Source organism: Triturus cristatus, chromosome 2_1 (genome assembly GCF_964204655.1).
Source record: "Triturus cristatus chromosome 2_1, aTriCri1.1, whole genome shotgun sequence".
In the NCBI taxonomy this organism is placed as follows: Eukaryota; Metazoa; Chordata; class Amphibia; order Caudata; family Salamandridae; genus Triturus; species Triturus cristatus.
In genome coordinates this window covers 242091600-242117930 of record NC_140581.1, presented here as the reverse complement: position 1 = coordinate 242117930, position 26331 = coordinate 242091600, and positions in this window count along the sequence as shown.

The window sequence follows — 26331 nt, the reverse complement described above, 5'->3', positions numbered from 1 at the left end:
ACATCACGGCCGCCGAAGGCCGAAAAACACACCAAACTGCAGCCCGAAAGGCAGGGAGCACCACAGCGGCACAGCGGAACTGGAGCCCACCCGGGCGCATCATTCCGACAGCGGGACCCAGGCAAGCCTAACGGAGCACTCGGAACCCAACCCGAGTGCTCCTGAGGAAATGCTGCACATGGAGTGCCCGGACCCCACCTCGGGCGCTTCCAGATCGGCCCGGAATTAGAACCGCGGAGCACTCGGGGCCCAACCCGAGTGCACCCAAGAAAAGCAGCCCACACACGGAAAGCCCGGTCCCCACCCCGGGCGCTCCGCAAGGTCCGCGTCCGAGCGGAAATAGGCAGAACGTACATGGAGCGCCTGGAGGAAAACCCCCGGAAGCATCACCGACCCCAAGGGCAAGAGAGCCGATCCCTCCAGAAACACCGGGACATCGGAACAAGAGTCCCTGCCCCAACCATCTGGCCACAGTGCAAGCAGAAAGGAGGCATAGAGAAGACACCACAACAATCGGTGGGCTCCAGCGCAGCGGGGAAGGACTCACCCGACAGCAGGACCCCAGGAAACCAGCACAGCCCAGCAGAACTGGCAACCAGGAGCCTGAAGGAGTCCAGGAAGCCAAGCAGCCCGACTCAAGGAGCTCCCACGAAGGTCCATGAGCACCCCCAGAGGCCAGTAGAGGAGGAAACTACAGGACAACACGAAGCAGGTATGTGCCCAGCACCTACCCCAGCGTCCCCGTCAGGTCCACTGACAGGAAACAAAACAGGATGTGCTTTCTGTTGGCTATGTACTTATAGCCCCTGACAGGAGGGTGGGTGGAGCCTTAAAGCGTTTCCTGTTTTGTTTCCTGTCAAGTGGAATACCTCATTAGTTATGACTGGGTCGAGGACGAGGGACGTAGAGGTAATGTGTCCTAGCGGACCGAGGCAGTTTGTGTGGGGTACATGCAAATGTAAGTTTCAGAGCAAATTCTAATGTCATTCCTGCACAAAAAAGCATTTTCCTCTGCTACTGGGGTATAGTGCGTATGTCACGGTTAAAACAAGATTTGAGATGTGCGTGATAGAAACATACCCTGTCACTTCTTCACAGAATGCTCAAAAGGAAGCAACGGTACCTACACAATTAATAAAAATAAACTACCACAAGGTAGACTACTACAAGGTTTTCTTCGGATCACTGACATGAAGTGATAATGTGCCAGACTCTAAGCAAACGACAAAACACACACACACACAGATGTGCCAGGGCCATTCAGGTGACAGATGAGTGAGGGAGCTATGAGATGGTTTCTCTGTGATACAAGGCATGCACAAATTATGGCACACTATGGAAAAAGCAAAAGACGGCTTGAAAAGAAAAACGCAAAAAGACAGCATCAGTTCACACAGTTCACTACAATGCCATGCAACAGCACACCGAAAGAAACCCTCAAGGTTTGGTTAGAAGACACTGGAGGTGGATGAACACGACCACAGAATGATTCATTAGGAACACGGAGACACAAAGAGATTGTGGTGCTAAGAACCGGAATACCACTGAAGGACTCTGTGGCCGCCGTAGAGATCACGGGCTCTGGAGGACGGGTGTTTGCTGGTAAAGGAGGCAACAGGATATTTACAGATTCACCTACACAGCAGAATATCAGAGCAAAAAGAGGCACAGCATTACAGCAGGAGCACTTAACTCGTCTTCGCGCCAAACCATGATGTCACATTGAAAGTGTACTTAAACCCCTCTCTCTATAAAAAAGCATTGGCATAGCCAATAGGTCTCGCCTTTGGGACCTTATAAGTGTTTAGCCATGCAACAGTTGATGTTGTTGTACCAATGATATTGTGTTGCATAACTAAATACTTATAAGGTCCCAAAGGCGAGACCTATTGGCTATGCCAATGCTTGTTATTTCTTTACTTTTGCTATAATCACGGCACCGGCGCTTTACTTTTAATGTTAAAAGTAAAGCTCCGGTGCCACAATTAGCAAGCTAAAAATGCTACCGCCGGCCACAGCTTGCAGTGCATGTGCGCGAGTGGTGCGCGCGCAGCAGTAATCATGCCATATGGCGCCTCTGCTGAAGCACGCGACTGCGCACATGCACTGCAAGCTGTAGCCGGCGGTAGCATTTTTTAAAGCCCTTACTAAAGTCTCTCCGAGCAGCGCATGCGCGCTGACTCAGAGAGACCTAAAAAAAGCGTGGTAAGTGTCGTGAGGTTGCGACATGATGCTGCCTCGGAGCGTCCCAGTACCACAGAGTCTAGTATGGCCTGTTTGACGTGTCAGTTTATCTAAGGCTTTGGATGAGTCGTGCATGAAATGCTCACATGCACATCTTGTCAGAAGGGAAGATCGTTTATAAGTAATTGTGAAATAAGAGGCAAAACTACACATCTGCACACGGTCTGCAAAAAGAATTCACAGGAATTGCGTCCTATCCTGTGCATTTTATATCCTTTATATTTTTTAAGGGATTACACACACGCAGGCTTCCTATGTAATGCTCATTTCAAGCAATGGCAAGCATAGGAAGTAAGCTCCCCAATCTGATTTCATTCACACGGGTTAAGTAGTTTCCAGTCCGAACAATACACTGGCTGCAGCATCTATGGCATAAAACGTAATCACTGCATTTTGTTCAAAGAGCATGCAGCCCATGGGAGGCCACCTAGGCGTTCTTTGCTACCAGTGGTCCATGCTTACTGGAACATTGTGAAGAGCAACTGCCCATCCCCGCACTCCTGCCGACAAATGTGCTCTCAAAACAGCGGAACTTTCTCACTCGAACTCTAACTTCTAGCTAATGTAACTTAAGGTTTTTCACTCTTATTTCTACTTCTTACAAACAGTGTAACATTTAAATTGCTTTCTTCAACAAATGTTATCGTTTCGTGGAAAAAACTGTTTGCTTTTCATGCCAACAAAATCGCACTAAAACGTATTGCGTAGACTGCATGATTGGCAAGGTGTAATATAGTTAATATATCCCACGCAGCCAACGTGTGGGGAAGAAGAGGTGTTGTGCTCTTTTCATATCACATGGCTTTGGCCTTCGTATATATATTTTTATTAATCATGTCACCAGACCCCTCAGGTGCACTTATTGGGTGTTACCTCAGTTGTCTCTTGTGCACGTTGTGTTTTAATCCTGGCTTAGTTTGTAGTTGCGAGCGACCTGTAGTTGCAATGTTATTGTATGAACGATATTATAAATGGCCTTTCTTCTCACATAGCATCATTCGGACTTGTTGGGGCAGTGATGCAGCACCGCTCCACATTTTTTTTACAATTCTAATTGCAGGAATATTTTAAAGGTATTGATTCCTTATCGGTTCAAAAGAATGGATCATGTTGGCAGAGATGCAAAATGTGGCTCAAAAGCATTTCAAAACCGCAGATGATTTGGAAATTGGGAAACAGGATGTCAGTTTGATATCTTTTGGCAAACGTCGTTATTCTCCGTCTTGCTCTGCTGTACTTGTCAACCATCTCCTTGTTCAGAGGGTGTTTGAATCTGGGGGATATTTCTTACCTCAGTGCCCTAATGCACCTGATGCACAGAGATGCCTGACATCAGCCTGTAATGAGTGTGGTCACAAGCAGGGCTCACTCAGCAGCTCATCTTTCCAAGGTGCTTACGGTGAGTACCTGGTGGCAGCAACGATGCTTAGAGAGAGTTCTTTTGAACAATAGATTTTCAAATTGTTGCTTACTCCCCTTTGGGAAATTATTTACTATAGTCATGGGATTTTGATTAAAGATGATTTCTACATTCAGATGTTTCTTGTCTTTGTTTCTGTTCGGCACTCTAGCCCTGTGCTATCATAACAATTGTTTCCCAGTGCTCCTAGACATTTCCTTCAGGTGCACCGTGAGTGTTTTGGATTTATGAATCCGCGGAGATGATTGTATAGCTAACGTGTTCCTGGTGTGTAGTGTGTGAAACCCTGAACTTCAATTTCTTGCTGAGTTGTATATTGTTAGTGTTTTTTATTTTATTTTTTTAGACGTGTACATGCGTGCCTTCATACGATTTCTACGCCTGCCAGACTTGTGAAATGCTGCTGATCTATTTACATGGCCTGATGCTGGGGGCCTAGGAGGCGCTCAACAAAGATTTAAATAAAGTGCTTCTTAAAAGTTCTTCACCGTGTCCATCAGGAGAGTACTCCTCTAAGGGGAGGGAGAGCCCGTGCCCTTCCTCCCAGAAGCCGTCCCTCCTCTCAGCTACAATGAATGCCCCTGGCTCGCGCTTGTATTCACGGTAGAGAGGCGCCGCGGGGTGGGGTGGATGATGGGTAAGAACCAGTGTACACTAAAGGCGATGGAGAACAGCGCGGGAAAGTGGCGCCGGGCTACAGTGTGATCCAATTAATAACAAGCATTGGCCGCGCGGCCGTGAAAGTGAAAGTAATCACGATCAAAGCGAAAGTGATCGCGAGGACGGGACGCGCTGTGTGGTAAGCACGCGAGTGGTGCGCGCGCAGCAGTGATTAGCGACTGAGCGCGTGCACGCTCGCGTGAACGCAAGCGTTAGGCCAGCGAGGCCTGGTAGCACTTTGGAAACCCGTATACTAAATGTCGAGCAACAGCGCATGCGCTGTTCTAGGCTCGACCTAAAAACAGACCACATCAGTCATAATACATACAGTGATAGGTCCGCACTCAGGCAGCAAATCGATGAGATAGATGATAGGCGTATCGACGCGGAGGGGCACACATCTCCCATTTAAAAAATAATGAAAATGTAGACGAAACGTAGAAATGTAGCCCTGCGTGCTGGCTACATTTGCATCGGCGAAAGTAGTTCCAGCCATCATAGTGGATGAGAAGCGGATGAGAAGGCCTTGGGATACTGATAAAAGAAACACACCAGAAAAGGGAAATACAATGCAGGATGTAATCCCCTTTTAAGAAATGTTAATTACAAGGGATTTCACAAGCACAGCACAATCGCTGTGCAGGCGAAACCTAAAAATGATGACGATGGTCATGATATTTTGACTTTGCCTACTCAATGTTCAAAATGTGCTTTTTCGCCCTTCTTTAATCATTGACATAGGATGCTTCAACTCTTTGTTCTAGAACATGCTGATCTATATTCTTGGATTATTTGTTTTGGATTCCAGTATTGTGCAAAGTGATCTGTATACCTCCATATGAGACCACCATGCATTCTGTATAAGGACAATCAAAAGGAATATCTTCATTTAATAGAGGGTGCGGAAATCTAGAGAACATTGTATAACCATATATTTCATTCCACATTGGATTTTCTACTCTATTGGCATTATTGGTTCATTTTTATAAAAAAATAAAAGAGAAATAGCAGGAATGCGCCTTAAACTATTCTTTCATCCTTAGGGGCATATTAACAAGGAACAGGGAAAATTAACGCTAAGGGCGCTTAGCGTTAATTTTTTTAACGCCCGCTATCGCTGGATAATATCGCCTGGTTATCGCGTTATTAACAACGCTAACCGCCTAGGCGATAAAAAATCCAGCGATAGCGGCATTTTGGGAGGTTATCGCTGGTAATGCAGCGATAAAACCACAAGGATAGGGATATCCTTGTTGATAGCCCATGGTGAACTTAGCCATGTAATCCACCTCCCATTGGATTACATGGCTAAGTCTGAAAATTAGCAGATGTAAAAAAGCAGCGTTAACCGTGGTTAGCGCTGCTTTTTTTGTCTCTAACAGGGTTAGCGTGATTGCATCTCATTAGAGATGCAAAGGGAAGCGTAGTGAAAAAGGGTGCTAACATGCGATTTTGCATGTTAGCACCCTGTTGTTGATAGGGCGATATTTTTATCTCCGCTTCTTTGGCGTTTAAAGCCAAAAAAGCGGAGATAAAGCCCTTGTTAATATGCCCCTTAGAGGCATATCAGCAACAGACAGCGATAAATATCGCAAAGCGCGCTAGCGCTTTTATATTTATCGCCGCTTATCGCTGTAATTTATCGCCCGGATAACGCGTTATTAACAATGCATTACGCCAGGGCAATAAATTTTACATCAAAAGTGGCGTTATGTGGGAATATCGCTGTTAAACCAGCGATATTCCCACAGTGATAGAAGTAACCTTGATGATAGGGAGATGTGGATTCTGCCACTGAATCCACCTCCCATGCCATGGCTAGGGTAGTCATGAAAAATAGCAGACTTAAAATACCGACGATAACAGCTGTATTTTACATCGCTATGTGTGTCCTGGGCCGTATTGTAAATACAGAGTAGGGCAGTTAGACATAATTTTCCCTTCGTTTTTGCAGGGAACGCCTACTTTGCATCTCATTAGAGATGCAAAGTGAGGCGTGAACTAAACAGGAGCTGAATCAAGGAAATAATGCGATATAATTATCGTTGCTTTTCGCCCAAAAACAGACGGTAAAGCGGCAATAATTACATCGCCTGCCCTTGTTGATATGCCCCTTAGTTCTTCTGCTTTAATCTCCTGCTCACCCCAGACAGGCAACCCACTTCCTCGAGGTCTTACTCTTAGCCTGCATCCCCCACCTCAGCATAAGCAATTCATCTTCTTTTTTCTGTCTTTACAGTGTTTCTACATTCTTGAGATAGCAGAAATCGATAACTAGATGGATGGATGAGGCTGCAGTATAAAATACAGTGACTTTGCACGTGCGTCTACAGAGTTGGAATAGGCCGAGAAAAAAACGGTGATTACCCATAAACCCAGAAGTTTGTGGGTGTGTGGACACATACCATTGCCCCAGAGCTTCCACAGCAATCTATATACTTGGTGAAAAGATTTACTCCTGTGTAATATTAGATAGTGTTGGCGTAATAGTATGCGTGCGTACTTTAAACAGATGTAAAAGTGTAATTTCCTGTTTTCTTAAATACAGGGGGGCAGATCTATGTTGGAGTTGCGCCACTTTTACGCCGCCGTTGCGTCACTTTTGTGACGCAGCGGCGGCGTAAACCCTGCGCCACGTTGCGCCCTATTTACATCGTGACGCATCTATGGAGATGCGTCACGGTGTAAAGCCCTGCGCCACATGAAACCTGCGTCAGGTTTCATGTGGGCGTTCCGTCGCAGGAACGCCCCTGAAAAGTGACTCTGTGAAATCTATAAGATTTCACTGAGTCACTTTCCCAACGCTGATGCGTCAAAACCCTGCGCCTGCTTGAAGCAGGCGTAAGGCTTGACGCACCATGTTAGGTATGGGGTAGGTTGGAACAGTGCTGAAGTTGCGTCGCGCTTGCGACACAACTTCAGCACTGCGCCAACCTTACGCCGGCAGATACGTCACGCATCTGCTTGTCCTTGCGCCACGATGCACCGCATTGTAAATGCGGTGCATCTGCGGTGGCGCAAGGGCAAACTTGCGTGACGCATCTTCCCTGGCGCATCCATGCTGATTTGCAGGGATGCGCCAGGGAACATAAATCTGCCCCAAAATGTGAATTTATAGTCGTAAAGCAACCCATGTGCACGTCGATGCGGCGTTGCACCCACAAGCCTTACTGCTTTCTGGTGGCCGTCTGTACTGCCCCGCAGGCTGCCTGCTAGAGTTTGGCTTGAATGGGAATATGCGAATTGGCATTCTTGCTTTTGAAAGCTAAGACGAGGGCGAGGGGGTTTAGCTTAGAATTGTTCATCTTATGAAGGGAAGCTCGAAAGGGCACGAAATCCCTTAATGAATAGACAAGCCAATGCCAGCTCATTCACCAAGTGTTTGAACGAGCAATATGTGAGATACCCATCGCAGTATCGCTGCCAGACTTTGTTACTGTGTTTTCAATAATGTCGTTTCTTTTCTCGGAATTATTTCTAAGTAGAATAGGATTTTATGTTGGCAGGATGGCCACAGGAATGCTCGATGTTACGTTAGCAGAATGCTCGATGTTAATGTCATTTACGTGCGCTTTTTAGTTTCAATAATCCCTCTTGCAGCTATGGCAGGGTTTTCTTATTTGCCCAGCACAAACAGTCATTATCCCTGACCCTAAAGAGCTGCAAAGCAGACAATGGGAGCATTGTGGCCTTCGGTGACAGTGAAAATTCACAATGAAATAGCAAAGTCAAAGTTCCTAGCGATGGGGTGGTTGGGATGGGGTTGGACCAATTCGAATTGTATTACATTTTAGGCATACATACAAGTAACTCGCAGGGAAACTTTAGGTACTACACCTAACTAACCTCAGACGAGGCAACACAGTTGTTTTGCAGAGTAATTTTCCTGCTAAATGTATGTTTTATGTCTTTAAACTCCTGCAAAAACATACTTTAGTGAATTGTTCACTTAATTTTTTGTAAACAACTTTATTTAGAGTTATACCATGAATTGCACAGTATTGATATGCTATTTCGCCATTACACAAATGGCTACGGTCAGGTTGGTCGTTTCCATTAAACTGGACAAATTCCAGACAAGAATTGAGAACATAGAGGCTAATTTACAAGCCCCTTGCGCCGCCGGTGCGTCACTTTTTGTGACACACCCGCGGCACATTTTGCTGCCTCATGTGTGCCACATGTGCTGCCACCCTGTGTGGCTTTTCCTGTCCTTGTAAATAAGGGCCCTTTACACACATCGCTTTGTGTGAAAGGGGTGTTCCATGGGTGTTGCTGTGGGTGATCCCACGCAACAACCATGGAACCTGACAAATTTCCAGATTTAGGAGAAATCCTTAACCTGAAAATGCATCTGAATGCTACGCCTCCCAAGGGAGGCATAGGGAGGCGCAACGAGGAGAAATGTATTCATTTCTCCTAATTTTTTCCCTCTTTCTATGCATACTGCATTCTGTAGCACACATACAATGAGGAAATCACATCTGGTGATTATTTATGTGCAGGTGTTCCCGACTGCATATAAACAATCATTAAGAAAATTAAGTTTTGGAAGTTCTATGTGTTCTATGTGCACACATAGACGTTGAAAAACGCCATTTCAGATTGTTTATCTGCACATAAACAAAATCCCCGTGACACAGGCATCCTGGCACCATAGGGCAAGGGTGCCTGCGTCAACGTATGACAGCAAATTGTCCGTCAGCGCAGGGGAGGGCAATGAGATCCGTCATATCCTTGTAGATATGACACATCCCAGTGCTTTGAAAGTGCCGCGGGGTGGCTCAGCCAAACGGCTGGTGGTTCTGCACTGCGGCACTTTTTTGTATATATGGCCCGCAGTACTTTGTTCCACTTGCATTCTATTGGCTTACCTTCTACAACAAGCTGAGTCTAGAAGAAGGCTTTAGAGGTCGGCGATTGCTGTTGTGGCCAAAGTGAATTCAACAACAGCAAATATTAAGCCTAATGAATGACATTTGTAAACATTGCTAGTTTTTACATTGAGAGTCATTACATTTTCATTGTTGTAAAAGGCTATCTTTTGAGTGGCATTTCCCCGGATTTTTGCCTTGTTTTGCTGAACCCATTTTTGTTGGCCAGAGGGCTCTGCACACTTTACTCCTGCTAACCAGTGATAAAGTGATTGTGACTTCCCTTTCAAACATGGTAAAACTGGTATATACCTAATTGGCACATTTAATTTTCCTATATGTTCCTAGTATATGGTACTACTTGTACCCAGGGCTGTAAATTAAATGCTGCTTGTAGGCCAGGGTACACATTATGCCACCCACTACTAAAGTAGCGCTGTAAAACATGTCTCCAAGCCTGCCTTTTTCTGCCTGGGTGTGCAGTTGTAAAACTGCCATTTCTACCAGGCAAAACAAACCATTTGACAGGCCCACGTCTCCCTTTTATGTATTCCCTAAAGGCCCATAGGGTTGGGAGCACAGTATTTAAAAAGTAGGAAATATAACATTTATGTTTTACATGTCCTTTCAGTGAAACCCAACAACATAGTTTTTCACTGTGGCAAGGCTGGCTTTCCAATAGGTTAAAACAGTTTTGTACTATTACCTTTAACAAGTGCTAAATTCAGTTTGGAAGTAGCTTGAGAAATGAAAATGGTTGAAGGACAAGCATTTTAGTAGTAATTTATTACCCAATATAATGGTCTAGTCGGATTTTATATCACTATTTTGGAATTTGCGCTTTTAGAAAGTTCTCATTTTCCTGTCTAATCCTACACAGCTCTGCGTCTAGTGTCCAGCTGTCACCTGGCCCTTATGGCTCCCCTCTAGTGAGATATATATTGCTCCCAGACAACGGACAAAGAGCCCTGACAGTGAGGAGGGGGGACTCCTCAAATAACACAATGGCCTAGGAGACTGTGTCCAGCCCCTTTCTGAGCTTCAAAGGATGCCTATCTTGTCACTGGCAGATGAAGCTCAAACCTAGTCCTGCATCCCCTTTGTTTCTCTAGTCAGACTGGCACCAACCCCATTGGTGGCAGAGTAACTGACAAGAACTGGTCCAGGGGGTAGACAAAGGCTAGACTTTAACCCACTGGCTGGAACTGAGCATAAAACCTTCAGAATATTCCTGGACCTGTGCAGATCAGAAGAAGGATTGCACTGCTGGCTGAAACCTGAAGGAAATCTGGACCTTCCTGCGACGAACCCAAGAGCCCCTGGGTCAGTTAGTTAACCACCTGTTTGAGCTACAGGCACACAACAATCTTCCAGAGGCCCTTTCCCTGTAACTACCCAGCCTGCCAGTGCCAACTGTCCCAGTCCTGGACCCTGCTGCTGGCCTATGCTGGAAGGAGTCTGTACCCCCAGGTGGTGCCCCCCAGGTTGTGGACCCTTGGCAGGTTTTAGAGTGTACTGCTCTTGTCCCCAAACTACAAGAGCTGGGACTTAGAAACCTTTTGCTAACTTTCTGCTTGGAGAACTGATGAAGTCACAGCCGTTAAAACATCAGTGAGCCTCAGCTTGCTGGTTTGCCCACTGAAGGAGATCTGGCTTTCATGAAAATTTCTAAGTCTGAATGCAGAAGCCTTCAACGAGACTGATGCCAAGCCGAAGTCGATCAACGTTGAGGTCTTCCTGGGCACCGACTCCGGCCTTCACCCGCTCAAAGCTGTCCCACCTCCATCAACTACCGCCTGGGGACCTGCTGTTCAGCAACTCACTTTCATCAAGCCCCGCTTCTGATCTAGCTTGCTCCATCAAGGACCACTTTTTCTCCATAAAAGTTTCTAAGTCAGGACAGACGCCACGGGCCCTGTATGGGACCATCAGCTGAAACAGGTTGACTTGTCAGATGCAGGAGGAATAATCACTCCTGGTCAATCCTCTTGATTTTTAATCATCCTATTGCCTTCTTAAAAAGAATAAAGCTAGTCCCTATTAAGAGGCTTCCATGATTTCTGTTTAACTTGCATTTCCTGGATCACATACCCTACACTTCATCCATGCATGCTTCTGGCTCCTCATATGGAGAGTTACCAGCTTGGTTGAATTCCTTCTACTCATGAAGAAATGTATCAATCACCACTTAGTGGACTTCCACAGCCAAAGGATTCTGATCTGCATAAGAGGGACCCTTCCATACATAGACAGTCTTCAATCATTGGAGGGCACTGTAGTGGAACGGGCTCTAGAGTATTGCCTGGCTAAATGCCGCAAACAGTCCCACTAGTCTTGCTACCCATCTGAGGTTCATCCTTTTATTCATAATAATGTGGCAAATCTCTTTCTTTATGTATTCAATCTTCTGAACCAGAAGGAATAGAAAGGCCGAAATAGTGTCTTTGAAAAAGCCTAGAAAGATCACTTGGTGGAGGGAGCCGAGTCCAGTTTGGCGCTGATAATGACTATGCCTGGGTTTTATAAAAGAGACATTGTCAATGCCAGTTGTTGTGTCAGTCGATCTGGATCCTGGGCCAGGACCAAAATATTCACTAAATAGATTATTAGATAAATCTCTCCAGCTCTTGGATATTCCACAACTCGTTTTATCAACTTCATAAAGATCCAAGGTGCCGAAGAAAGACCCAATGACATGGCTAAATATTCACAAGTCAGGTCTTATCACTATAATTGAAAATATTGATGATGAGAGGGTAAAATCAGGACCACCAGATTGACGCCTTTAAGGTCGAGACATACCATGCAGTTTCCTTCTCTTAGCCTGTCATTGAGGAGGTGAATTGCCTCTATCTTGAAATGTCTGTAAGGATCCAAGAATTTAATTCTTTGAGGTTGATAACCAGATGGAAGACTCGAACATTTTTGCTCACTACCAAAATGTGACTCACAAAGCCATTGGGGTGGGGAAAGCAAATGTTGATTGCCCATTTCTAAAAAAAGGGAAATAATCTCCCAGTCCATGAAAACCTGTTTCTGTAGAGAAATTCAGATTTTACTGGGTGGAGAGCACTAGTGAGGGCATTGCGTAACATCTAAATAAAGCATTTTAACCATCTGCAGAACCGAAGGATCCTGAGTGATGTGAGCCAAATGTATATAATTGTGGTGGGGAAAAAAGTTGACAGCTCACCTGGGAAGGAGTTGATCAAAGACCCTTCATGGGAGCTTCCTCATTAAGAATGGTGTATTATGAAGCTATGTGATCTTGAAGGAAAAAAGAATCTTCTCTCTGGAAGTTATTTCACCAGCCGAAGTGGTGCATGTTTCCACTGAAGGGAGCCTGTGATGATTAGCGGTTGGCAGAGCATCCCCTTCCTCTGCCAGTCTTGCCAAAAAGTTTGGAATAAATACTTTCTTGAGCACTGACTGCACTTTGTCAAGAGAAGTAAACATGCCACCTCATTAATGGAGGGAGCAAGAAACCGGAGCCCCTGCCCATCCCTTCCCATCCCTGTCTCCCTGCTGACTGTACAGCCTCTTCATGATGAGTACACAAAGCTTTGGATCCCTTCATAGTAGAATAAATCTATGCCTTTCTGAAGAACTAGCACAGTTTGCATTACTCAGAGCCCTCTGGGCTCAACCAGTCAATACAAAGAAATCACAGAGAATCTCTGTCTCTCCACGAGAAGCCTTAGCCTCACCCTAGGACTGCCACCTATGATTGGAGCTGGGCACTGCGATAAAGGCATGGGCCGAGCGGTGGGGCCGGGGGACTCTAATTACTGATGAAAGGATTGGTTTACACTGGATTCATGGATTTAAACCCACATTTTGTGCTGCCTTCCTTGTGAGTTTTCCAGAATGATGAGACTCTGGAGGTGATGATAGAATGAAAACATTTGGCTAAATATTCCTACTGTTAATGCAGAATATTATTTCAGTGTCGTCAAGTGAAATGGAGTCTCTTGATATATGCAGGCCTTTAAGCCTGTGACTGGAAGGCAGCACTACTGCTGGAATTAGTAGTTTTTTGGTTGGTTTACATTTAAGAATATGAATTTAACACTGTTTTCATTGCAGCTGAGAATGGATAGATGTTTACAGTCCATGTTCATGGTTTATATTTTAAATGCTGGGTAGCATGGCAGCTAATACAGATTTACAGCCTCAGTATGGCCTACAAGCAATTTATATTTATTTATTGTTTAATAATTACCCAGCGGGGTATATATATATGACATCCTGTCATTTAAGCTATGGGTAAAATAAATTGCCACTGGCAGCATATAAATGTTTATTGTTCTTTACACACACTGAGTATTTAAAATGACCATATTAGGATGTGGTATGAAATTAAGTCAATAACTGCAAACGAAAACGCTATAGTATGTTGTGTATTGTATAGCAGTACAAGTATAAGTGCTGCAACAAAATGGCACCTTTTAGGTTGATAAAGGCTGTTATACAGCCGAAACGCAACTCTATGTCTTTGCATCCATGAGTGGCCTGGTCCATTAAACTGATTTTATCTCCCCTGACTTAAAGGAGTTTGGGGGGTTTTTGTGATTTAATAGCACGCCGGAGGTATCCTTCCGTACCCCACCAGCGATTAAGCGCACGCATTTGAAACCGCAATTTCGTCTGGTATATACATATAGATATATGATGAAAATTTCGCCACAGGAATCCCCGAACTCCCAGATATCAGGAAATCAGGAACAGACGATAACAGACCCAGCTGTATGTGCAAAGTGAGTTTTTATAGTAGCTCAGCATGCATGCCATGACGCGTTTCAGCCTACCAGAGGCCTTGTTCACATAGCGCCTTGTGAGTAGTATGCCAACATTTAAAGTGCAAAGTAACACGCAACGTGATTGGTTGACAGCACCAACATATGGACATAGAAGAAATTCAACCATGCAAGAGCTAATGTCTTAATGAAGTACAGCAATAAACTATGTAGCTAAAAATACTTCATATTAAAAACATGATATTGATGCATGTAATCAGTATTTTAAGATTCAAATAGTAAAAGAAAGATTTTTAAAATGCTATAAAAATCCAATTGAACATAGTGCAAATGATGTTGTGCAAAATATGCAGAGAAAAGTAAAACCCCAGTGGGTTTAGACTCGGTCAATGAACACAGATGACTAATAAACATCAAAGCACATGACCCACAACTCAAAATAGGACATCAAATGATTGTCATCTATTCATAATAAACGCGGTTGAGAGAAACAGGCATGCTAAGTAGCCTAAGGTTGTTGAAGTCTCTGGTACAAAAGTTTGAACTCAGACCTTGTCTTCACAAATAGCAGATTTGCTGTTAATTAAACTATTTACAAAAAAACTGTCTGATCTACTGAAATATTATAAGTGCTGCAGTAGCATGTGAGAAGAACCATACATGCCCCAGTGGGCCATGAAGAAATATGTCCATACATATAACCATAAAAAGTGTTGATGCAAATAAAGTGCCAAAAGTGCATACAATGAGAAAAAGTGTTAAAATTACATGGATTCAAGGGACAAAGCCAAAAATGTATAACATGTCAATAAAGTGCAGCACTATAGTAGTTGGAACCCTGTTACAAGCAAGTAAAAAGCAGCCGCGGTCGGTAGTAGGAGTAACTGCAGGGCGGTGACGTGGGGAGGGGGAGGGGCAGGGTGGGGGGTAGTAAACTATGGATTACGGAGGTTTACAGGTAAGCTATATAAATTAATAAAACGAATTTCGTTGCGTGCACTGCATCCCCAAATGCGATGCAGTGCACGCAACGAAATTCGTTGTATTCATTTATATGTTAATTTACCTGTAAACCTCCGTAATCCATAGTTTACTACCTCCCACCCTGCCCCTCCCCCTCCCGACATCACCGCCCTGCAGTTACTCCTACTACCGACCGCGGCTGGTAAAAAGTATTCACTGGAATTTAAGCCTAATGGTGTCTTGGTATCAAGTTCAAGGATATATTTGGTTTGCAGAGCTCGCAAGAGAGCTTCGCAGTTACCTCCACACCTGAGGGGCAACAGTGAGTCGATGACAATGTATGTTAGAAGCTCAATCTTGTTGTCATGGTATTCCTTGAAGTGGTGAACCACCGGATAGGATGCATCACTCCTACTAATTGCTCTAATGTGCTGGAGTATCCTTTTGTGGACCTGCAACTTGGTACTACCAACATATTGCAGGCCACACGGACACTTCTGCACATAGAAGGCATAATCAGTTTTGCACATGTCTGCAAGCTTTGCAGCTGGTGCATCTTCTAAAACCTTTACTGGAGTTAAGCCATGATTTGTTAACGACTAACTCTGGACTGGTTTTAACTAACGAATCGCAGATAGACTGCGCTTGCCTGAAAGTAATCTCAAGAGTAGCTGCCATTAGATCCCCAATGACAGGGTCATTGCTTACCAGACTCTAGTTTTTCTCAAATATCTTATGAAGGGCCTGGTGCTGGAGATTGTAAGTTAGAATTAGTCTAGTAGGCTAATTCCCATGTGCCGAAGAAGCATCGGTTGTCTTTTTTTCTTTTTTACCCAAGACTACCAGTCTAGGGATGTGATTGGCTTTAGTAATGGCTTTGTCAATCATAGAGGCAGCATAGCCTCTGGCCAAGAATCTCAATTTACTAGCTTGCTGCGCTAAAGTACATTCAGATTCAGTACTACAAATGTGCCTAATGCGCAACATCTCGCCATAGGGGATGCTGCGTATCAATTGTACCGGATGGTGACTTGCAGCACGTAGAACGGTATTATCGGCCGTAGGCTTTCTAAATAGCCTGGTCTCTAGTCTGTCATTTTTGGTAAATATCTCTACATCCAGAAACCAAACAAGATCTTGGCTCAGATTTGCTGTAAACTGCAGATTAAGTGTGTTTACATTGATCAGATTGATCAAATCTTGGCCTGTTGCTTTGTGCCATTCCAGATCAAGAAAATGTCTTCAATATAACGATACCAATGGATTACATGCCGGGTAAAGACCACATGATGTTGGCCATAGAGGACCTGCTCCTCCCACATGCCCATATGCAGAAAGGCATAACTTGGAGAGAAGCAGGCCCCCATGGCAACACCTCTGACCTGATGAAAAAATTGGTTAGAAAACATGAAAAAATTGTTATTTAAACATGTAGCAGTCATGGAAATTATATATATATATATATATATATATATATATATATATATATATATATATATATTATCTACTGGCGGTCGCCAGTAGATAGTTATAGTTAGGACCGTGTTTCCATAGGAAATCCGCAACATTCTATTTGGAATAACTTTGGCGCCGGTTGACGAATCCTCGCAAAATTTTCAAAATAGGTGGGGCGCTCCACTCCGCTCCTACCCTGAAAGTCTCGGGGTGATTTGTCAAGCGGGGGCCGAGAAAAAAGGGGGGTCCCAAAACGTGTTTTCCCCATGCAATTTTCCATAGGGACCTTTAGTCCAAGGTACAGCCCGAACGGCTGAACAGAATTACTTGAAATTTGGCAGAGAGGTAGTCCTCAGCTCAGGAATGTGCCTTTTGCATATATGGAGTCAATCTGTTCAGTAGTTCCTGAGAAAATCAAAAGTAAAATCATATATATATGTGGGCGGAGCCTAACCACACATCTCATCCTGAGATCTGATTGGCTGTCAGCACTTCAGCCAAGAAGTGTTGGCAGCCATCTTGGGACCAATATACATGATAGCACCTCATTAAAAAGCTTTGCAGTTAATAGAAGGTTTTTAGACTTTAGTTACATTATAAATCATTTGTTGATGGTACCATACTCATTTTAGGAATTGTGGTATGTTCTAAGGTGATTTCACCATGTGAAAAAGCCTTCTGCTGGGATATCATGATTGAGAGAAAAATATTTTCTCATGCTTTTCCCACAGAGGTTTGGAAGGTGATCTATAAGCTAAACTGAGAGCTTATTTTCTGTAAATTCACATTATCTTACTCAGTCATGTGAGAATGAAGTCTGACATTCTCAGTAAAACATGTACATCCAACAAGGGCAGAGACTGTCAGTTGATTCCTTTGTGTTCTACTGCAGCTTCCCAGAGTGTTCCAAAGAACAACTAGAGCGCTAACAGTCCTACTTATGATAAACGTATGGCACACCTGAAGCCATCTTGCTTGGATTAAAGTGGTAACTCTTAAAACATTTAATTTAAAAAGGAACAAAATGAGGGGGTTCATTTTTCCATACAAAGTATGATTAGTGCTGCAGAAAGAAAAATTAGGGCACATTTTGAGTGACTTCTCAAATCCTCTTCTATTTCATTAAAAGATTCTGACATGCAGACTGAAACATGCACTTTCAATACCAGCAGCAGTTTTCCCTGGTGAGCAGTAGCTTTACTACAGTGATCTAATGAGCAAAAAGAGTGCTAACATTCTGAATTTATGGCAAATGTGTGACACATCTGAATGCCTTCTTGATGGAATCAAAGTAAAAAACTGAAAGTATTTCCTACTGAGGAGACTGCAGTAAATGAGGAAATTAGGAAACTTCATAACAAATAAGTCTCCCAAGATGGCCACCAGAGACAAAAGAGCCCAAATGTAGCCCAAATATCACCAAGATGTAGCCCAAGTATAGCCCAATGACAGAATGTCCCAGAGTGTTCTTAAAAACAACTAGAGCGCTTACTGTCTTCATTATGACAAAAGTATGGCACACCTGAAGCCATCTTGATTGGAATAAACTGGTAACAATTAAAACGTTTAATTTAATAAAGGAACACAATGAGGGCGTTCATTTTGCCATAGAAATTATGATTAATGCTGAAGAAAGAAAATGAGGGCACATTTTGAGTGACTTCTCAAATCCTCTTCTATTTCATTAAAAAATTCTGACATGCAGACTGAAACATGCACTTTTAATACCAGGAGCAGACTTCCATGGTGAACAGTAGTTTTACTACAGTGATCTAATGAGCAACTAGAGTGCTAACATTCAGAATTTATGGCAAATGTGTGACATATCTGAATACCTTCATGATGGAATCAAAGTAAAAAACTGAAAGCATTTCCTACTGAGGAGACTGCAGTACATGAGGAAATTAGGAAACTTCATAACAAATAAATCTCCCAAGATGGCCACCGGAGACAAAAGAGCCCAAATGTAGCCCAAAATCACCCAGATGTAGCCCAAATATAGCCCAATGACAGAAGTGTGCAAAACACTTATTATTTTGTGTTTTTGCAGTGTTATATAGTGCAGACTTGTCAGGTATTGGAGTGCTTTACATGAGCATTGGTTACATCACACAAGAACAAATTCATTTTGGTTGTAGACATGGGGAGACTAAGTGATTTGACCAGAATCACAGAATGTCGAGCTGAAGCAGAAACTCCAACCTGGTTCCCCAGTTGCAAAGTCTGCAGTTCTGGAAGTAACACCACAGCCTCTCCCCTAAGTGCAACATTTAATCAAGTGGTCAACTGGATAAAAAAACATAAAGATAACAAATAATTTAAAAGTGCTTTGTAGTTATTTGAAAACTCAGAAAATATGTCCTTATTTTAGTCTTTTAGAGCACTAACCATAATTTTGATGCCAATAAGACGCTCTCATATATGTAATTTCTAAAGGAAATGCTCTAGGTATTACAGTTTTGATTACATCAAGATGACGTCAGGCGTTCCACACTTTTGTAATAAATATAGAATGTTAGCAATCTAGTTGTTCATTAGGATACTGTTGAGAGGCAGAGGCCAGGGGCACGGACTCTGAAAATTGAAGGCAGGTAGGAGGGTGCAAAGGCAACAATTTAACCACACTGAGCAGGCAGGAAGGGCCGTGGCAGCACAACAGACTATGGAGGGCAGTGGAAAGGGGGGCAGGGGCAACAAACCAACAATACAGGACTTGCAAGAGAGGCTGTGGCAATGTAATAGACCATTGTGGGCAGAAGGAAGAGGCAATGGTAGTACAACCATACATGCCAACAGACCCGATTCAGCCAGGAAACGTCCGCTGTTTTTAAGCTCAAATGGGCTTTATTTGATCTGTCTCCTGTCTACAATCTCCTCTTTTGCAATGTAACTCAAAGGGGAAAATCAATACCTCAGTTTTTTATCAAAATCTCCCTCTTACCAAGTTCAAAATGTTCGCAAGTATGGTACATTGGATCATGGAAGGAAATGGGGTAGGGACATGGACTTGGATAACAGAGGACAGGAGGGACATGGAGAGGTGCACCAAACTGACCCTGCAGGGCAGGCATCAGGGTTTGCAGCAGCACAATACACCACACAGGGCATGCGGGACGGGAGTGCAGCACAACAATCCATAGAAAGCAAGAGGGAGGGGACAGGACCATGCACATGGACAACAGAGAACAGAGGGGCAAGAGGCAATGGTAGCTAGCTGACCATAATGGACAGACAGGAGAGAAAGCTGCAGCATAACAGACCATAAAGGGCAGGAGGGATGGATCAGGGGCATTACAATGGAACAGACAAGCCAGGAGGGAGGGAGTAGGGGTCTGCACATGTAAACAGAGGGCTGGGGGCAAGGGGGCAGGGCAGGAGCAGCAAGATAGCCATGGAGGTCAGGCAGGATGGGCACTAGAAGCAAGACACACCATGAAGAGCAACAGTGAGACTGTGATGGAATACACACAGACCATGGAGGGAAGGTGGGAGGGGGTCAGGGGCAGCTAACTGACCACACAGGGAAGGTGGGAGGGGCCATGGCAGCACAGAAGACCATGCATGGCAAGTGGGAGGGTTAGTGGCAGCACAATGGCTATGATGGGCAAGAAGGAGGGTGCAGGGGCATGCACAAAGGACGATGGAGGATAGAAGGGAGGGTCAGGACCTGTGCACAGACAAGAAAGTTCAGGGTAAGGGGCCTCACAACAGACCGCATGGGGCAGGCAGGAGGAGCAGTTGCAGCACAGCAGACCAGGGAGGGCAGAAGGGTGTGGCAGTACAATGGACCATGTAGGACAGGAGGAAGAGGATAGGGGCATGGCATGGGGACAGGCAGGGTGGAGGTGGCAGGGGCAGGTTACAGTCATCTGACAATACTAGGCAGGTGGGAGGGGAGTGGCAGCTCAACAGAACACTCAGAGTAGATAGGAGTGGCAGGTCCATGGAACATGGTGGGCAAAAAGGATGGAGCAGGGGCATGCACAAAGACATCGGAGGGCAGGGGGAAGGAGAATAGGGGCAGCAAGCTAAGCACAGAGTTTAAGCAGGAGGTCAATGATGGGGCATAGAATTGGGCAATGGAGGGCAGGTGGAGTGGACTGGTACATCATACTAAATTGAGGGCAGTGGCAGCACATCAGACCATGCATGGCAGGAGGGAGGAGGCTAGTCCATGGATTCACACAACAGAGGATAGGGAGGAGGGGGATGGGGCAGCAAGCTAACTGTTCAGAGAAGGCGGGTATTAGGAACTTTATTGTTTTTAAAACGTGTGTCTGTGCGAACTACTTAAAATATGAACAAGTATGCAGCAAAATCTCACTTTTATTCAGGAAGAAGAGGACGTTTGTGACTGTGACTCCGGGCTCACTTGGCAGAAACACCCCCTGACCCTCCACCCCCTATCGCAAAATGTAATGCCCGTGAAAAGGGTAGGTGAGCACAGTGTTATATAGAACATAGTCCTGAGAGCACGATTGAAAATGAAAACTAGATATAGTGTATGGTATAAACTATGCACCAAAAAGTGTGATATAAGATGAACCGGGCGTGAAATATAATATGCAATACATTGTGCGCAATGACAGATTCATTGGAGTGCACGAGATAGCACAGGCACTAGCACGTGCTATGCGATATGCGCCTTGGAGTGTAATATGCAGAGGGCAGTGTTGTGTAACCTAACTAGTCTCTAAAGTTGTAATATAAAATATGTGCTGGGGAGTGTAATGTTGCATATGCACTGTGACAAAGATATGATCCCAGATTGTAATATGTATGGCATAGCACTGTGCGTTATAACATAGGCATCGAGGAAGGCACGTTAGATGGGGCAACATAACCCGTGCGAAGACAAGTGTGGCATGACATATTCACGGGGTGGTGTTACAGTGCACATGGGCTAGAGAGTGTCATAGCATATGCACTAGCTGGTGGAATGCAACACAGAGGTGTGTGGCACTCAGCAGGCAATGGTGGGTGTAACACAGCATTGGGCTCTGCCAGGAGCGCGCTGTGACTCTCAAGTGATGTTCGTCCCCTTTCCAGAGAGTAAAATAAAAAGTATTACACATCCGGCAGTGGATGTGTGTTTTATTAACCGTGAGGAGGGTTTCTTGCATAGTTTTGGTCGAATTTTTGTCGAATCCCCTTTGAATGGCTTGGTGTGCATGTGTATTAAATGTGCCCGTCAATAGCTACCCATGTTTGTATAAATAAACGACAAGGGTGTCTACCGGGATTAGGCACGGTAGGGCATCAGACATGTCAGAGCTTCACTAGCGGTGTAAATACCTTCCATGTGGATTCATTGTATGCATAGTCGCCTTTTAATGAATATCACGCAAATTGTCATGGTGATAGGTACGTACGGTTTGTCCAGCATGTCCTAGGTGTGTCTATAAATATATATTTTTTTTAAATAATAAAAAACAGTGGCCGGCGCTGGGGATTGGGGTCAAAAAAATATAATTAGGAGACAGGCCCTGGGGGATGGGGTCATCAGGGCCAATAAATTAGAATAAGAAGGGGAACCACACAGCCCCCCTTCTTAAAAAATTAAAATAAATAAAAGACTAGCATCGTGCCGGAGGCCACGCCCCCTCCTTGCAGCACTCTGCAAACGCGCCCCCTGGCGAGTTGTAAGTTGGGGAATTAATTCCTCTTCAATACTGAGGGTCCCTGAGGGCCAACTAGCCCAACAGGCATCTCCAGTATGCGCCAGGGAGCTGCGCTGCAGACAGGTGTTCTGAGGCCAAGCCCCTTTTTACACCTCTCTGCAACGCAGCTCTGTGGCGCTTACTGGAGGTACCTAGTGATCTAGTTTGACCCTAGGGACCCTTAGGATTCAAGGGGACTTAATCTCTCAACTTAGAACAGCCACAGGGCGCGTTTACACAGTGGTGAAGGGAGGGGACGGGGCCTGAGGTGACGTGTGCAAACACGCACTATGGCACGTTTTAAATTGGGGATATAATTTCCCTTCAATACTGAGGGCCCCTGGGGGCTAACTAGGCCACCAAGTGCTTCCAGTAAGCGCCACTGAGCTGCATTGCAGAGAGGTGGTCCAGGCAGTGCCACTTTTTACACCTTACTGCAACGCAGCTCTGTGGCACTTACTGGAGGTACCTAGTGGGCTAGTTGGACCCTAGGGACCCTCAGGATTCAAATGAACTTAATCTCCCAACTAAAAACGGACACAGGGCGTGTTTACACAGTGGTGAAGGGAGGGGACGGGGCCTGAGTTAACGTGTGCAAAAACGCCCTGTGGCCTGTTTTAAGAGGTAGTTTTAATCCCCCTGCCCTATTATATACTAGGGGCTTACAGAGGAGGTCATGCTAATCACAGGGGAACCCCAACGCATAATGTTCCCTAGTGTATGTAGGTGTTTTCACTGTATTCCAAGTGTCTTTTAACATAGCACTGGCTCTACGACTGGTTAGTCAGACTCAGTTACCACCAGTATCCGTCTGAAAAAGTTGAGGGTACAGGATGATTTTGCAACAAGGCTTCTTTCTGCTCTTCTTTTTTGTTCTTTCTGCACGTAATCCTTCTTCCTGCACTTTTCTTCGTCTTTGAGGACTTCTGTTGCTTCTTTCTGCACTTCTTTTTTTTCTTTCTGTGCATTTTTTCTTCTTTCTTCACATGTCCTATCTCTGTAGGCATAGTAAGAAATTAGCATTTAAAAAAACCTTTGAAATTCACAGAAAAAAACATAGGTTTCAGGCACGTTATAGTTAGGAATTAGCATTTAAAAAACCTCAGAAATTCACTGAAAAAACCATAGGTTTCAGGGGTGTTATAGTTAGCTGGACTTTTCACTTGTACAAAACCATTGAAATTCCCCCGTTATAGTTAGTTCAGCTAACTATAACTCGCGCGCCCGCAATGCACTGCTGATGACGTCACATATTACATCACTCATGACATGGTCAGTGACATCACTCATGACATCACTGATGACATCTCAAATGACATTACTGATGACATCACTGATGACATCATCCTTGTGATAGAGTGGCAGACCTCCTCTCACCCTAATATAACCTTTGATACACACATTCAAAAATAGAGACTAAAATTTTCAAAACAATGGACATACCAATACCAGTTACAACAACCTCTTCAGTAATTCTAAGATCCACATACACATCCACTCATTCACCAACAGTCCTATACAGTCACTCATACATGTACTCACTCATCATATGTACTCATACACCTATACATCCTGTTACACAATGCCACTCATCCATAGAGTTACTCACACACATAGTCACTCATGCTAATAAAGAATCAAACATACATTTACTTGCATATACAGTTATACACACACCACCACACTTACTTCTACGGAAACTTACACATACTTAGTCTTTTAAACAATCACTTATAGAAACACATACTTATTTATATAGGAACTCTTTCAATCTCTCACTCTCACATATACTCACTTATATACACCAATAGTCACATATACTAGTTTAAAACATATGTAGTTACTCATAAAGACACTATTGAGACAGTCATTCACTCACTAACACACCCATACACACACTCATCCACCCATACAGTCCTGCACACATGCTGTCTTCAACACATACAAACAGTGAGTCACTCATTCATGCACCTATGCACTACGTAATACCCCCCACCGAACCATGCAGACACTCAGACTGATACTCAAAAAACCAACTAATAACCTATATAGACACCCATGTAGCTACTCACCAACCCATGCAGCCACTTATACACAAAGTGAGAGACTGATACAGATATTTACATATTTAAACATTACTCACTAAGCCATTTATTCACTATGATACTCTTAATCAGTCAGTTACACAATCAATTTTTCAAAAACAAATCATCCATTTAGACACTTATATACCCATTTATTCTTCCATCGACCTTGAGATATACATATAGAAAACATATGTAATTTTCAGAAAAACACACATTCACTGGATGATGTCATCAGTGATGTCATCAGTGATGTCATTTGAGATGTCATCAGTGATGTCATGAGTGATGTCACTGACCATGTCATGAGTGATGTAATATATGACGACATCAGCAGTGCATTGCGGGCGCGCGAGTTATAGTTAGCTGAACTAACTATAACGGGGGAATTTTAATGGTTTTGTACAAGTGAAAAGTCCAGCTAACTATAACACCCTTGAAACCTATGGTTTTTTCAGTGAATTATATATATATATATATATAACAGCAACTCCTCTTTCACACTTGCTTCACCGCCGAAGACAGGAGCTCGGACCGCAATTTGGTGTTGTAAGTGTTATTTTATTGTCTGCTCAAACAAACCACAGCCATGACGCGTTTCGAGCCCAAAGGCCCTTGATCACATGACGCGATACACAGTCAATGCTGGGCTTTTAAACCATGTTTTTCAACTAGTGTTTTTTTCATTTTTAAAGTGACAGGTGTAAAACAAGTCAAAGTGTATCGCAATATAGATAGGAGTAGACATAATAGACATACTTACAACTGGGCACATATTTAAATATTTAAGGCCACAATACTAATTATGGTAAAATCATTGATAGTTATAAATATATAAAAACCACAATTGATTTCAATATGATAAATAAGTTAATAAATGCACAAAATGCAATAGCACAATAAAAGCATTATATTGATAACCTGATTCACGACAAAGTGTCGTTTTTACACCAGTTGGTATGTATACATACTTTCTTCCTTAGTAGGATGGAGTATGTGCATTCAAGGCTTTGTCAATAAATCTTGTTGTTGGGTTAATATTGCCTAATAGTGGTCATAATTATAATGCCCAAGCCTTAAACTCCTAATTTCGATAATTGCGATATTTTTATAAAATTACATGTGTCTATTTAATTGTGACTATGTTTTAATGTGCATATAAACCCTAAAAAAGACTAAAACCCATAAAAACAACTGTGATAAAAGGGAAAAGGGAGGTAGTTACTTAAATCTTGGCATTTTAAATTTCTTTGTGCTATATATACCGTGACCAAGACCTGTATGGTTGAAACGCTTAGTAGGAGTGAGATGGCTTGCTAAATAAATGTGTTATAACATCTACAGGATAGTGCTGCGATATTTTTGTTTTGGTGAGAAGCATATTTTTAAGGTTTTTCCTACCTTGCCGCACGCACCAGCTGATAAGTGCGCCTTCCGTAGATGGGCTCTTTGTTGGATTATATATATATATAGGTTAGGGCCTTGCTGAGTATGCTGCTGTCTGCCAATAAACAAGGTTTACTTCACATCGTGTATGGCGCCCTCACTCATTAAGGCCCTCCCAGTATTTATGTCCTTTGCCACCCCTCCTGTTACCCCCAGTAAGTCCCACACAGTGGGATTGCTGAGAGTTTTTTGGTGGCAATGCCCCCTTTCTCCACCACTCTGCAAACGCGTCTCCTGGCGCATTACTAGTTGGGAGATGAAGTCCCCTTGGCTCTTGAGGGTCAGGTGGCCCCTCCACATGCCTATTGTTAAGTGCCCCGGGGAGGTGGTGCCTACCCCATAATATTTGTGATTAAAGCCCCGTGGTGGTGGTGGTGGTTCCCAGGGCTGGGGGGTACAAGAGGCCCCCCCAAGAGGCATCAAATTCGGCAGGGAGCTAGATCTTGGTTCTCAAATTGTGCTTTTGTGATTTGGTACAGATCCTTTCTAGAATTTTTGAGCTGTTTAGGGTAAAAAATAATTGTATATTTTGACAATTGGGTCCACGAGAGTCTTGAGAGACTCTTGCAGGAGCCCCAATAGAGCGTTCTGATTGGCCCAGGGAGCTTTTTCTCCATTGGTTCATCTCGCACCCACGGGAGTCATACTCCGGTGAGAGAGAGCACTCTGATTGGCAGCCAGAAACATGAGAAAAATGTTGCTCGCAGCTATTACAGGACGCATGGACTTAGTTCACTGTCCTGAAGATATAAAAAAACTAAAGATATA